Source organism: Furipterus horrens, unplaced genomic scaffold, assembly GCF_987537825.1.
Source record: "Furipterus horrens unplaced genomic scaffold, mFurHor1.1.pri manual_scaffold_17, whole genome shotgun sequence".
Classification (NCBI taxonomy): domain Eukaryota; kingdom Metazoa; phylum Chordata; class Mammalia; order Chiroptera; family Furipteridae; genus Furipterus; species Furipterus horrens.
This window is the reverse complement of record NW_028327187.1, coordinates 24,150,981-24,161,686: the sequence shown is the minus strand read 5'-3', so window position 1 is coordinate 24,161,686 and position 10,706 is coordinate 24,150,981. Positions and strand designations below refer to the sequence as shown.

At 40.1% G+C, this 10,706-nt stretch overlaps 1 pseudogene; it reads right to left on the bottom strand.

Moving 5' to 3' along the window:
* Window positions 1-386: 386 nt before the first annotated feature.
* On the bottom strand, window positions 387-797 carry LOC149990697 (small ribosomal subunit protein eS12 pseudogene; annotated as a pseudogene).
* Between the last annotated feature and the right edge of the window lie 9,909 nt (window positions 798-10,706).

Sequence of the window (10,706 nt, the reverse complement as noted above, 5' to 3'; positions counted from 1 at the left end):
CAAAAGCCCTGGACTGGATGGCTTCAAATGTGAATTTTACCAAACATTCTGAGAACTAACACTTCTCCTTCTCAAACAATTTCAAAAAATTCAGCTGGAGGGAAGCCTCCCAAACTCATTTTGTGAGGCCAGCATTACCCTAATTCCAAAATAAGATAGAGACACTACAAAGAAAGAAAATTATAGGCTAATATCCCCAATGAACTTAGATGCTAAAATCCTCAACAAAATTATAGCAAACTGAATAGAGCAATGCATCAAAAAGATCATACACCATGATCAAGTGAGATTTATTCTGGGAATGTGAGGTTGGTACAACATTCATAAATCAATAAACGTGATTCACCACATACTTTTTAGGAACAAGAACCAAATATTTTATTTGTTCATTTCTGGCATTTGAAGTACTCCTGGATGATTACTTGGCCTGTGACTCTTTACCATAGTCCTTAACTATCAAACAACTGCAACCAACCAGTTTATGGGATTTTCCTCTCTGTCAGTTTTACAAAGTTCTATCCACTGTAAACTACTCCCCTAGTTTCTTGTTGTCACCAACCTTAATTAGGTTGATTTGTTGTTCAGCACAAAGGGTCTCCACCAACTTGACATTTACAGGTTCATTGCAGTTAGATGGATGCAAGTACACACAGATGGGCTTGGTGCTGGTCTGAGGTTTTGGCAGCTTGGCAAATTTTTCATGCTAGGCCCTGGTGGATGACTGTCATCTTCAGTACTCCTTGTAAAATAGTGCTAATATCCATTACACCTCCAGCAGCAATGCCTTCCTCAACCATAGTGGTGGGTTACAGATGGAGCAGAATCTTTTCTTTTGAATGTTATTTTTCAATTACAGTTTATATTTGGTATTATTTTGTATTAGTTTCAGGTGTGGACATGGTGGTTAGACAATCATATACTCTACAAAGTGTTTGCCCCAATATTTCCAGTACCCACCTAGCACCATACATTGTTATTACAATGTTATTGACTATATTTCTGCGCTGTACTTTACATCCCCATGACTGTTTTGTAACTGCCATTAAATAGTACAAATTGGAGCCCTGGCTGGGTAGGTCACTTGGTTAGAGCATCATCCTAATACATTAAAGTTGTGTGTTCAGTCCATGGTCAGGGCACATACAAGAATCAACCAATGAATGCATAAATAAGTGGAACAACAAATCAATGTCTGTCTGTCTGTCTGTCTCTCTGTCCCCTGTTCCTTCTTCTCTCTAAAATCAATCAATAAAAAAAAAAATTTTAAGTACAAAATGGAGCCAAATCTTGAGTATACATGAGCCTCACCTCCTAGCTACTTTGTGGCAGAAAGGGAAGTGCTAGATTTTACATATACAGTCCTGTGTTTTTCAAAAATTCCCATAACAAGAATGACTTACTCTGATATTTAGAAAAACAGGGAAAAAAATTCAGAGTTGTTTACTTAAAATACATTTTAGCCCAAGCTGGGTAGTTCAGTTGGTCAGAGCATCATCCAAATATGCCAAGATTGTGAGTTGATCTCTGGTCAGGCCACATACAAGAAGCAACCAACGAATGCATAAATAAGTGGAACAACAGATTGATGTTTCTCTTCCCCCACCTCTAAAAATCAATAAAAATAAAATAAAATAAAATGCATTTTAGTCAGAACTATCACCCACCTAGCATATTTTTCTTTAGCATTTAGAATGTGGTGGCCTGGAGCTAGGCAGGGTGGGGGTGGAGATTCAAAAGGAAAAGTGCGATTGTTTCATCGAGGGCCTGTTATTTACCAGGTACATTTCTGTTTACTCATTTCATTCTTCAATGCTGGGAGGTAGGTTTTTACAAGCACTAGTAATACAAATGATGAAACTGAGGCTTCAAAAGACCATGCATCATGGCTAAGAACACACAGTAAATCAGTGGAAATTCTGGGTCCAGAAGGTAGGTCCACCTACTTCAGAGGTTGTGCTCATTTGTTATATACCACTGTTCTCACATAAGATATACCCTCAAACATACGCAATATGATTCCTGACCTTTTAAACCTTACAGTCTAGTTGAGAAGATAAGATAAATATAAATGGAAATGAACACATACAGGCTGGTTTGTGAACACTCATCATAGAAACCCCAAGCCTTGGGCATTTGGGAAGTCTGGGCTAGGCTGCAGGGAACAAGACTTTTATGCACATCTGCCTTGCTTCTGAACTTTTTATGCTTTGACCAAGGCTGGAATTCACCATTGCTTTCCCAATTCATTAGATTGCAAATCTAGGTTTCATTCCATTCCGCCTTTAACTATTAAGGCAGTGTTTTCCAAACTTGAATGTGTTTAGAATCACCTGGGGATTCATTAAAGTGCAGATTCTGAAGGAGTAGGTGTCTGGGTGGGTGTTGAGGGTCTGCATTTCTAATAAGCTCCCAGGTGATGCTGATCTCGCTGGCTGATCTTGCTAAAACTAAGGAGTTAAAGAGCTAACCTACACCTCAGTCTATCCTGCTCCAAGCAAAGTGCTGATTTGTTCTTTGTCTACCAGTGGGCCAGAAACAGAGACCCCAGCCTTGAACTGTCCCAGTGGAAGGGCAAATTATTTTCTAGGCTGGGGCTGGGGCTGGAAAGGCAATCCTGTCCCAGGAAAGATGCCTGGGCTCCCATGAGGGCCAGGCCTATTCTCCTTGCAGTCCCTCTGCAGCCTGCCACCACACTGCCACCAGGTCACAAACAAGGGCAAGGAGGCCCACCCACTCCTTCCTCTTGGATCTGGAGAACTTCCTGCCTGTCAGGCTCATTTAGCTCTGGACCAGGTGTCCACCTGTCTGGGTAGTTTGCCCCTGGACCTGCGTGGCATCAGGGGGCTGGCCCTGGGTACTCTGAAGCCCCTTCCAGCACAATGAGTCCCACTCCCAGAGGGCCCCACGAACCTGGGAGACCAGCAGCTTTGCCGGGTCCATGAATGTTAGCTGAGGAGGCAACTATGCAAGACAACGGAACCAGAACAGAGGGGCACCATCTATATTGCTTCTCCTTATGCATAATGGATCATAATTATAATACTTGGAATGTATGTGGGATCTGCTTTCTACAAGATGAAAGCCAAGTAGAGTATTGAGCACACTTTTTGCTAATCTATCATCCATAACACTGTGTCTATGGGAAATGGTTTCCAGTTCCCAAATAGTGCCTGATTGCATACTGGGAACTGACTGCATAGGAGAAGCAATGTAAGGGCAGTGCTGTACTCACTGAGAGTCTGAGTAACTGTTTGGAGAATGTGTATTGTAAGAGTTCAGAGGAGGGAGGATGGACCACGGATTGACAGAAGACTTCCTGGAGCAGAGGAGTATGAGCAGTGGCTTTCAGGAGGAATAGGATTTGGTAGGTGGGGTAAAAGTGTGCAAAACACTGAGGCGGTAATGAGGTGCTCACCACGCGTGCTGGAAAAAAATTGATTAAGGCATTGTGGCTGGAGACAAGGGATGTCAGGCCAGATAGAATTGAAAGAATCGTCTATAGAGCTTTTGTATGAGAGGAAAAGAAGGGGGAGGGAAGAGGAGAAGAGACAGAATTTATCATCACTGCTGTGGCCTAGGCACTTTATCTGCATTATCTCTATTCTTCATAGGGCCCTAGAAATATAGGAGGTACCCTCATTACTTGAATGAGGACATAGCTTCATAGAGGTTAAGTGAGGTTCTTGAGTCCACCCAGGTGGTACATGCTAGAGCCACACTTTGAGTCTAGGACATTGCGCTTTCTTATTTGACCACACGTCTCAGACTCACACATTGGGCTTCAAAGTACCCAGGGACGCCCATATTTCTGAGAAGGTTCCAAAGGCCACCTGGCCCAGGTCCTTGAAAAGTCAGAGGCCACAGTGACTGTCTTAGTTTCCTAGAGTTACCGTGAGAAATTACCACAAAGTAGATGGTTTAAAACATGGGAACTATATTTTCTCACAGTTCTGGAGGGCAGGAGTCTGAAATGAAGGTGTTGGCAAGGCCATGCTCCCCTTGGCGCCTCTAGGAGAGGATCCTCCGGTGTAGTTAGGCTTCTCTGGAGAAACAGAACATATATATGTATATGAGAGAGAGAGAGAGCGCAAGATTATAAGGAATATGGAGGCTAGCAAGTCCAAACTCTGCACGGTGGGAAGGCAGGCTGGAAACTCAGGGGAGCCAGGGTTCCAGTCTGCTATGAAACTAGGAAGAGGTACAGTTGGTTGGAGCATCGTCCTGTAACCGAAAGTTTGAGGTTTTGATACCCAGTCAGGACACATGCCTAGGTTGCAAGTTTGAGCCCCAGTCCTGGCGCGTACAGGAGGAAACCAACCAATGTTTTTCTCTCGCATTGATGTTTTCTCTCTTCCTTCCCCTCTCTCTAAAAAAGCGATGGAAAAGTGTCCTGCGGTGAGGATTAAAAAACAACAACTAGGATGAGCCAATGTCTCAGATCAAGGCAGAAGGCCACCTGCTGGAGAATTCTGTCTTGCTGGGGCACAGGGAGTTGGGGAGCAGGATGACCAGCCCTTTTGTTCTTTTCAGGCTTTCAAGTGGTTGGATGAAACCCAACCTACATAATAAAGGGCACCCTGCTTTACCCAAAGTCCACTGATTTAAATGTTAATCTTAGGCAAAACATCCTCAGAAAAACACCTGAAACAATGTTTCACTAATTATCTGGGTATCCTGTGTTCCAGCCAAGTAGACACATAAAATTAACCTTCACCCCTGCCTTGTCTCTTTCAGCTTCTGGTGGCTTCAGGCACTCCTTATCTTGGGGCTTGGTGATTCTAAAGCCTTCTTCCATCTTCCCATGGTTTTCTCCCCTTTGTGTCTGTGTCCCAAATTTCCCCCTGCCTTTCTCTTATAAGGCCACCAGTCATTGGATTTAGGGACCAACCAAAATCTAGGATGGTCTCATCTCAACATGCTTACCCTAATTATATCTGCAAAGACCATTTTTTCCAAATAAGTTCGCAATCATAGTTTCTGGATATTAGGACGTGGACACATTTGGGGGAGGCACCATTCAAGCCACCAAAATGGTGTCCCGCATGAAGACATGAGGAATTCTGTGTGCATGGCCACTTCCTAGCTTCAGGTAAAAAAAAAAAAAAAAAAAAAAGGCCCCAGCTCCAGCCTGTGCGGGTCAGTGGGTTGGGTGTTGTCCTATAAAGCAAAAGGTCATGGGTTCAATTCCCCATTGCGGCATATGCCTGGGTTGTGGGTTTGGTCCGGGTCAAGGTGCATACAAAAGGCAACTGGTTGATGTTTCTCTTTCATATCAATGTTTCTCTCCTCTCCCCTCTTTCTAAAATTAAAAATTAAAAAAAAATAAAAGAAACCACTCCAGATTATCAATAATAATCACATTGCAAGGGTTAAGTCAACCACCATCTGGGCTAGGTATTTTACATGTGGTGTCACGCTGGGGACCAGGAGATGCTGCTTCTCACTCAGGGGAGCTGCCTGGTTTATCCATAAGAGTGAAGTGAGAAGGGGCAAGAATGTCCAGAGAGCCTTTTTATTTTCATTAAAAATTTGTTTTCTGCCCTGGCTGATTGGAGCATCATTCTGTTATTCCAGGCTTGCAGGTTCAATCTCCAGTCAGGGTACATACAAGAACCAACCAATGAATGAATGTATGGATGGATAGAAAAACAAATCAATCTCTCTCTCTCTCCCCCGCCACCACTCTAAGTACACTAAATTTTTTAAAATTTAAATTTGTTATTTATTTCTTACAAAGGTTTCCCACAGTGACCAGATATAGGTTTCATTTTTACATCTTCAATTTTTATTATAAAAACAGTTAACATGAGCCCTGGCTGCTGTGGCTCAGTGGATTGAGCGTCAGCCTGTGAGCCAAGTGTCGCTGGTTTGATTCCCAGTCAGGGCACATGACTAGGTTGCATGTCAGGTCCCTGGTTGGGGGTGCAAGTGAGGGGCAACCACACAGTGATGTTTCTCTCCCTCTCTTTCTCCTTTCCCCTCTCTCTAAAAATAAATAAGCAAACAAATGAACAAACAAACAAATAAATAATTTAAAAAACAGTTAACATTATAAGAAATTTGAAAATGCAATGATAAAGGACTCCTGTCCACTCTAATACAAGTGATTTTTTTCTTCATATTCCTTTTCATTATTGTCCACATATGTCATGTCCCTTTGTGAAGTCTTGCCTAGCTTCTATAGCAGGCTTTAATGTTACTTCCATCCTCCAAAAGCATATTGAGAATTACAATACCTTTCAGTTTGTTTGCATGACTTCCTCTTAGACTTAACCTGCTTCAGAGCAGAAGACCACATATTCTCTCCTTTGTGTCTTCTATAAATAGCACAACATATGGTACACAGGTTTCTCAAAGAAATTAATACATATATGTGCATAGTTATAATAATATACACGTACTTTTGTAATTTGCTTGTGTTACTGAGCATCAGAATACACACATTTTTTACATAATATATTTCAATAGCTTCCTCATATTCTATTCCATTAATAGGCAGTCATTTGCTTAATCACTCTTCTCTTACTAGAAATTATTGTTTTTAGCCTCACACTAGTCAGTTATACTGTATTGAATACTTTCAAACAGAGTTTTCCTTGTGAGTTTTTCTAATGAATGAACTTCCCAAATGTGGGATGAACATTTTTTTAGTTCTTGGTAACATTTTTTTCTCAAGAAGCTTAAACCAATTTGCATTAATATTATATAGATGTGACATTTTAACCATAATTCTGTCATTACTGTATTTTAAATTTTGTAATTGTTTTCAAATATTATATCTCATCTTTTATTTTTTCATTCAAATTCAGTAAAATGTAATGAACACATTTGAGTTCTATATGTAATTCCCAGTTCAAAATCCAGATATATCAAGAGGTTTGCAGGTTTCCATGGGTGCATGTGTGCCCACTATGAACAGGTGTAAAAGCAAAATTTAATATTTAGTAAAGAAAAATGCCCCTGAGGAAAGAAGTTGCCATCCCACTACAGACCACACACCACAAGGCAAGACCTTCCTGAGGCACAAAATAAATGATCCATTTTGGACTAGTTCTGAGATAGTTCCTTTAGCCACACTGGTTAAAGCCTCCATATATTTATAGTAAAGAAAAAGGGAGACAAAAAGAATGAAGAAGAAGGAGAAGGAGAAGGAAAAGAAGAAGGAGAAGAAGGGAAGAAAAAGAAGAGGGAGAAGAAGAAAAAGGAGGAGGAGGAGAAGGAGAAAAGAAGGAGAGGAAGAAGAAGAGGAAGGGGAAGAAGAAGAAGAGGAGGAGGAAGAGAAAGAAGAAGAAGAAAAGAAGGGAGAATAAGCATGTCCTCAATAGTAGAAAACTGTTTTATGGCTTTGCTGATATTGTGTGAGCCCTGTTTGTCTTTTCAAATAAATTATTTTGCCACATTCTTGAATCCCTTCAACCTGCTTTCAGTATTTTATATCTAGACATTTGACTAAATAAATACTGCTGAGTTTATATTTGAGTGTTATTGTTGATGGTCTTCATTCTTTCCTGAATATCTAAGTTTCCCTCTGATATTATTTCCCTCCTGACTAAAGAACTTCTTTTTTCTTATTATGCAGTTCTACTGACAATGAGTTTTCTCAGTTTTCTTTTATCTGAAAATGTCTGTTTCATCTTTACTCTTTAAGGATCCTATCACTGGTTTCCACATATGGGGTTTCCAATTTTTCTTTTGGCACTTTAAGGGTGTTGTTCCACTGTTTTCTGGCCTTCGTGGTTTCTGATAAGAAAACTATGGTCATTTGAATCACTATTTACCTATATATAATATTTTATTTTTCTCTGGCTACTTACAAGATTTATTTTTTATCATTGGCTTTCATTCACTTGATTATGATATATTAGACATGGTTTTCTTCATTTAAAAAATATTTTTACATATTTTAATTAATTTATTTATTTTTAGAGAGGGGAAGGGAGGGAGAAAGAGAGGGAGAGAAACATCAATGTCTGGTTGCTTCTTGCGCACCCCCAACTGGGGACCTGGCCTGCAACCCAGGCATGTCCCTTGACTGGGAATTGAGCCTGCAACCCTTTGGTTCACAGGACGGTGCTTAATCCACTGAGCCACACCAGTCAGGGCCAGAAAATTTATTTTTAGAGAGTGGGGAAGGGAGAGAGAAAGAGAGGGAGAGAAACATCGATGTGAGCGAGATATGTTGACTGGTTGCCTCTTGTATGAGCCCCCTGACCAGGGACCAAACCCACAACCCAGGCATGTGCCCTGACAAAGAATTAAACCAGTGACCTTTTGCTTTGTGAAATGACACAGAATCTTCTGAACCACACCAGGCAGGTGTGGTTCTTCATACTTATCCTCTTTGAGTTTCACTCAAATTTTGACGTTTTAGGTCATTATTAATTTTTTTTCTGCTCTCATTTCTTTTTCTGTGACAATTACCTGTATGTTAGATCTTTCGATATTGTCCCAAAGATCCCTGAGGCTCTGCTCATTTTATTTTCTGTTCTTTATTCTCTCTCTTTAGATTGGAGAATTTCTATTGATCTATCTTCACGTTCACTAACTTTTTCTCTCTTTTCCATTCTGCTCTTGAGTCTATTAAAGTCCCCCCCCATACTGTATTTTTCAGTTTTAGAATTTTATTAGTTTTTTAAAATAATTTCTATTTCCTTTCTTGAGATTTTCTTCTTTTTCTTACTCATTACAAGCATATTCTTCTTTATCTCATTGACTAGTTATTATAGCTCCTTTAAAGTCCTTGTCCAATAATTCCAACATCTGGGTTATATTTGTGTTGATCTCAACTTGTTACTATCAGTATTTAACTAATTATTGTTGGGAAAGGGGAGCAAAGGGACTTAGACATTGAGCTTCATAAAATGGGGAGCATGAGCCTGCTTGTTTCACCAGGAAGCAGCTTCACACTGCAGGGGACCACAGCATTGCTCTACCAAGGGGATTAACACTCCTCCCTTCCCCTCTTTGGTATTGGATTGTTGTGGGACACAGGGGCAGGTGATGGACCATAGAGTCCTGTCAGTCTAACTAGGGGGTGGACCTATCAAAAGCATACAAAAACTTGGGAAGTTCATTGGCCAATTAAAAAAAAAGCTTCTGGTCTTTTCCAAGCCCAAGATATATAATCCCAGAGGACCTAAGAAGCACTCCCCCTCTCCCCCTCCTCTCTCCCCCAATGACCTGCACTTGCGTGGTGCCTGTACCTGTGCCTATTCTCTCCATGGTCATGTGGTTCTAGCAGCTGCATGGCCCATGGCTGTGTGGACTCCATATGAAGGCTCCAGGAGGGAGTCTGAATACCACAGCACAGCAATGGACTGCAGCTGGAAATACACACTAAGCTAGTCAGATGCTGGACTGGATTGTACTTTAATATGAAGCAGAAACTCTGGACACTGGTTTTGTCTTGACCTTGCTGAGGAGATGGTTGGGCACTTTCCATGGCAGGAAAGATGGAGATGGGACATTGGGAAGTCAGGCATGGAACTCCCTTAATTTTATATTATCAATAAAGTTTACCATGGAACCCCAGCCTCCCGTTCAGATCTCAGGACATTCTTTCCCTTGCCACACTGCAAGAACTTCACTTCCACTGATAACAAACTGATTGTTTTTTCTCTTGAGAATGTGTGGGTCACATATTCCTCCTGTTTGTATGTTGAGAAATTTTGTATTGTATACTGAGTATTCTAATTATTAGGTTATAGAGACTCTGGATTGTAGTATATTCCTGCAAAAAGTGTCAATGCTCTTTGTTTTAGCAAGCAATTAACTTTCTTAGCCATAGACTGAAAACTCTGTTTCACCCATGGAGGACATCAACTCAATTATCAGTTAAAATCTTTAAACCTTAGCTGTAGTATGATTTGAGTCCATCTCAGGCATGCATGGTGCAAGGGCCTTGGGGTCAGGAAAAGACCTTGGATAAGTCTATAAACAGAATATTTGGGTTTTCCTGTCTGCTTTTCTCCTTTCCAGGATTCCTTCAGCATTTTCAAATGGCTGTAGGTAATTGGGTTCTGATATCTGATTCTTCACGCCAGACTAATGGCAGGTTTTCTATTGTAGTTTTAGCTATCTTGTGCAATGCTGCAACAGTACTCTGTGCTCAGGCTAAAGCTGTAAAGATGGAGAGTCATCCCATGCCGGTTCTTTCTGCCAAGTTTTAGCTCCCATCCAAAATCTGCCTGTTTTTTGTTTTTGTTTTTAGTCTCCAGAATCTCTAGGATTTTTTTCTTTTTTTGTATTTTCCTCAGAGTTTGAAGTTGCTACCTTCAGGGAGGCTGTTCTATTAACAGCTTATTTCATCATACTGAAGTGGAAACTCTTTTCTATTTTTGAATTAAAGAAACAGGGGATTTATCCTTTGTCAAAAAATGTGTTAAAAAATATATGTGTGTATATATGCATTTAAAAGTTATATGGCATGTAGAAATGCAAAGAATAAAATAAAACTACCCATAAACTCATTTCTAAAAGATATATACTATTGACATTTTGGTATATTTTCTTCCACATTTTTTATATATATATATATATATATATATATATATATATATATATATATATATATATATCCAAATGTGCTTATATAAAATATATATGTATATATATGAATGATATATATATATATATATTTCTTATAACTAAAACAGGAACATACTATAGATATATTATAACCTGCTTCTCCCCCCAGCCCAATTTAG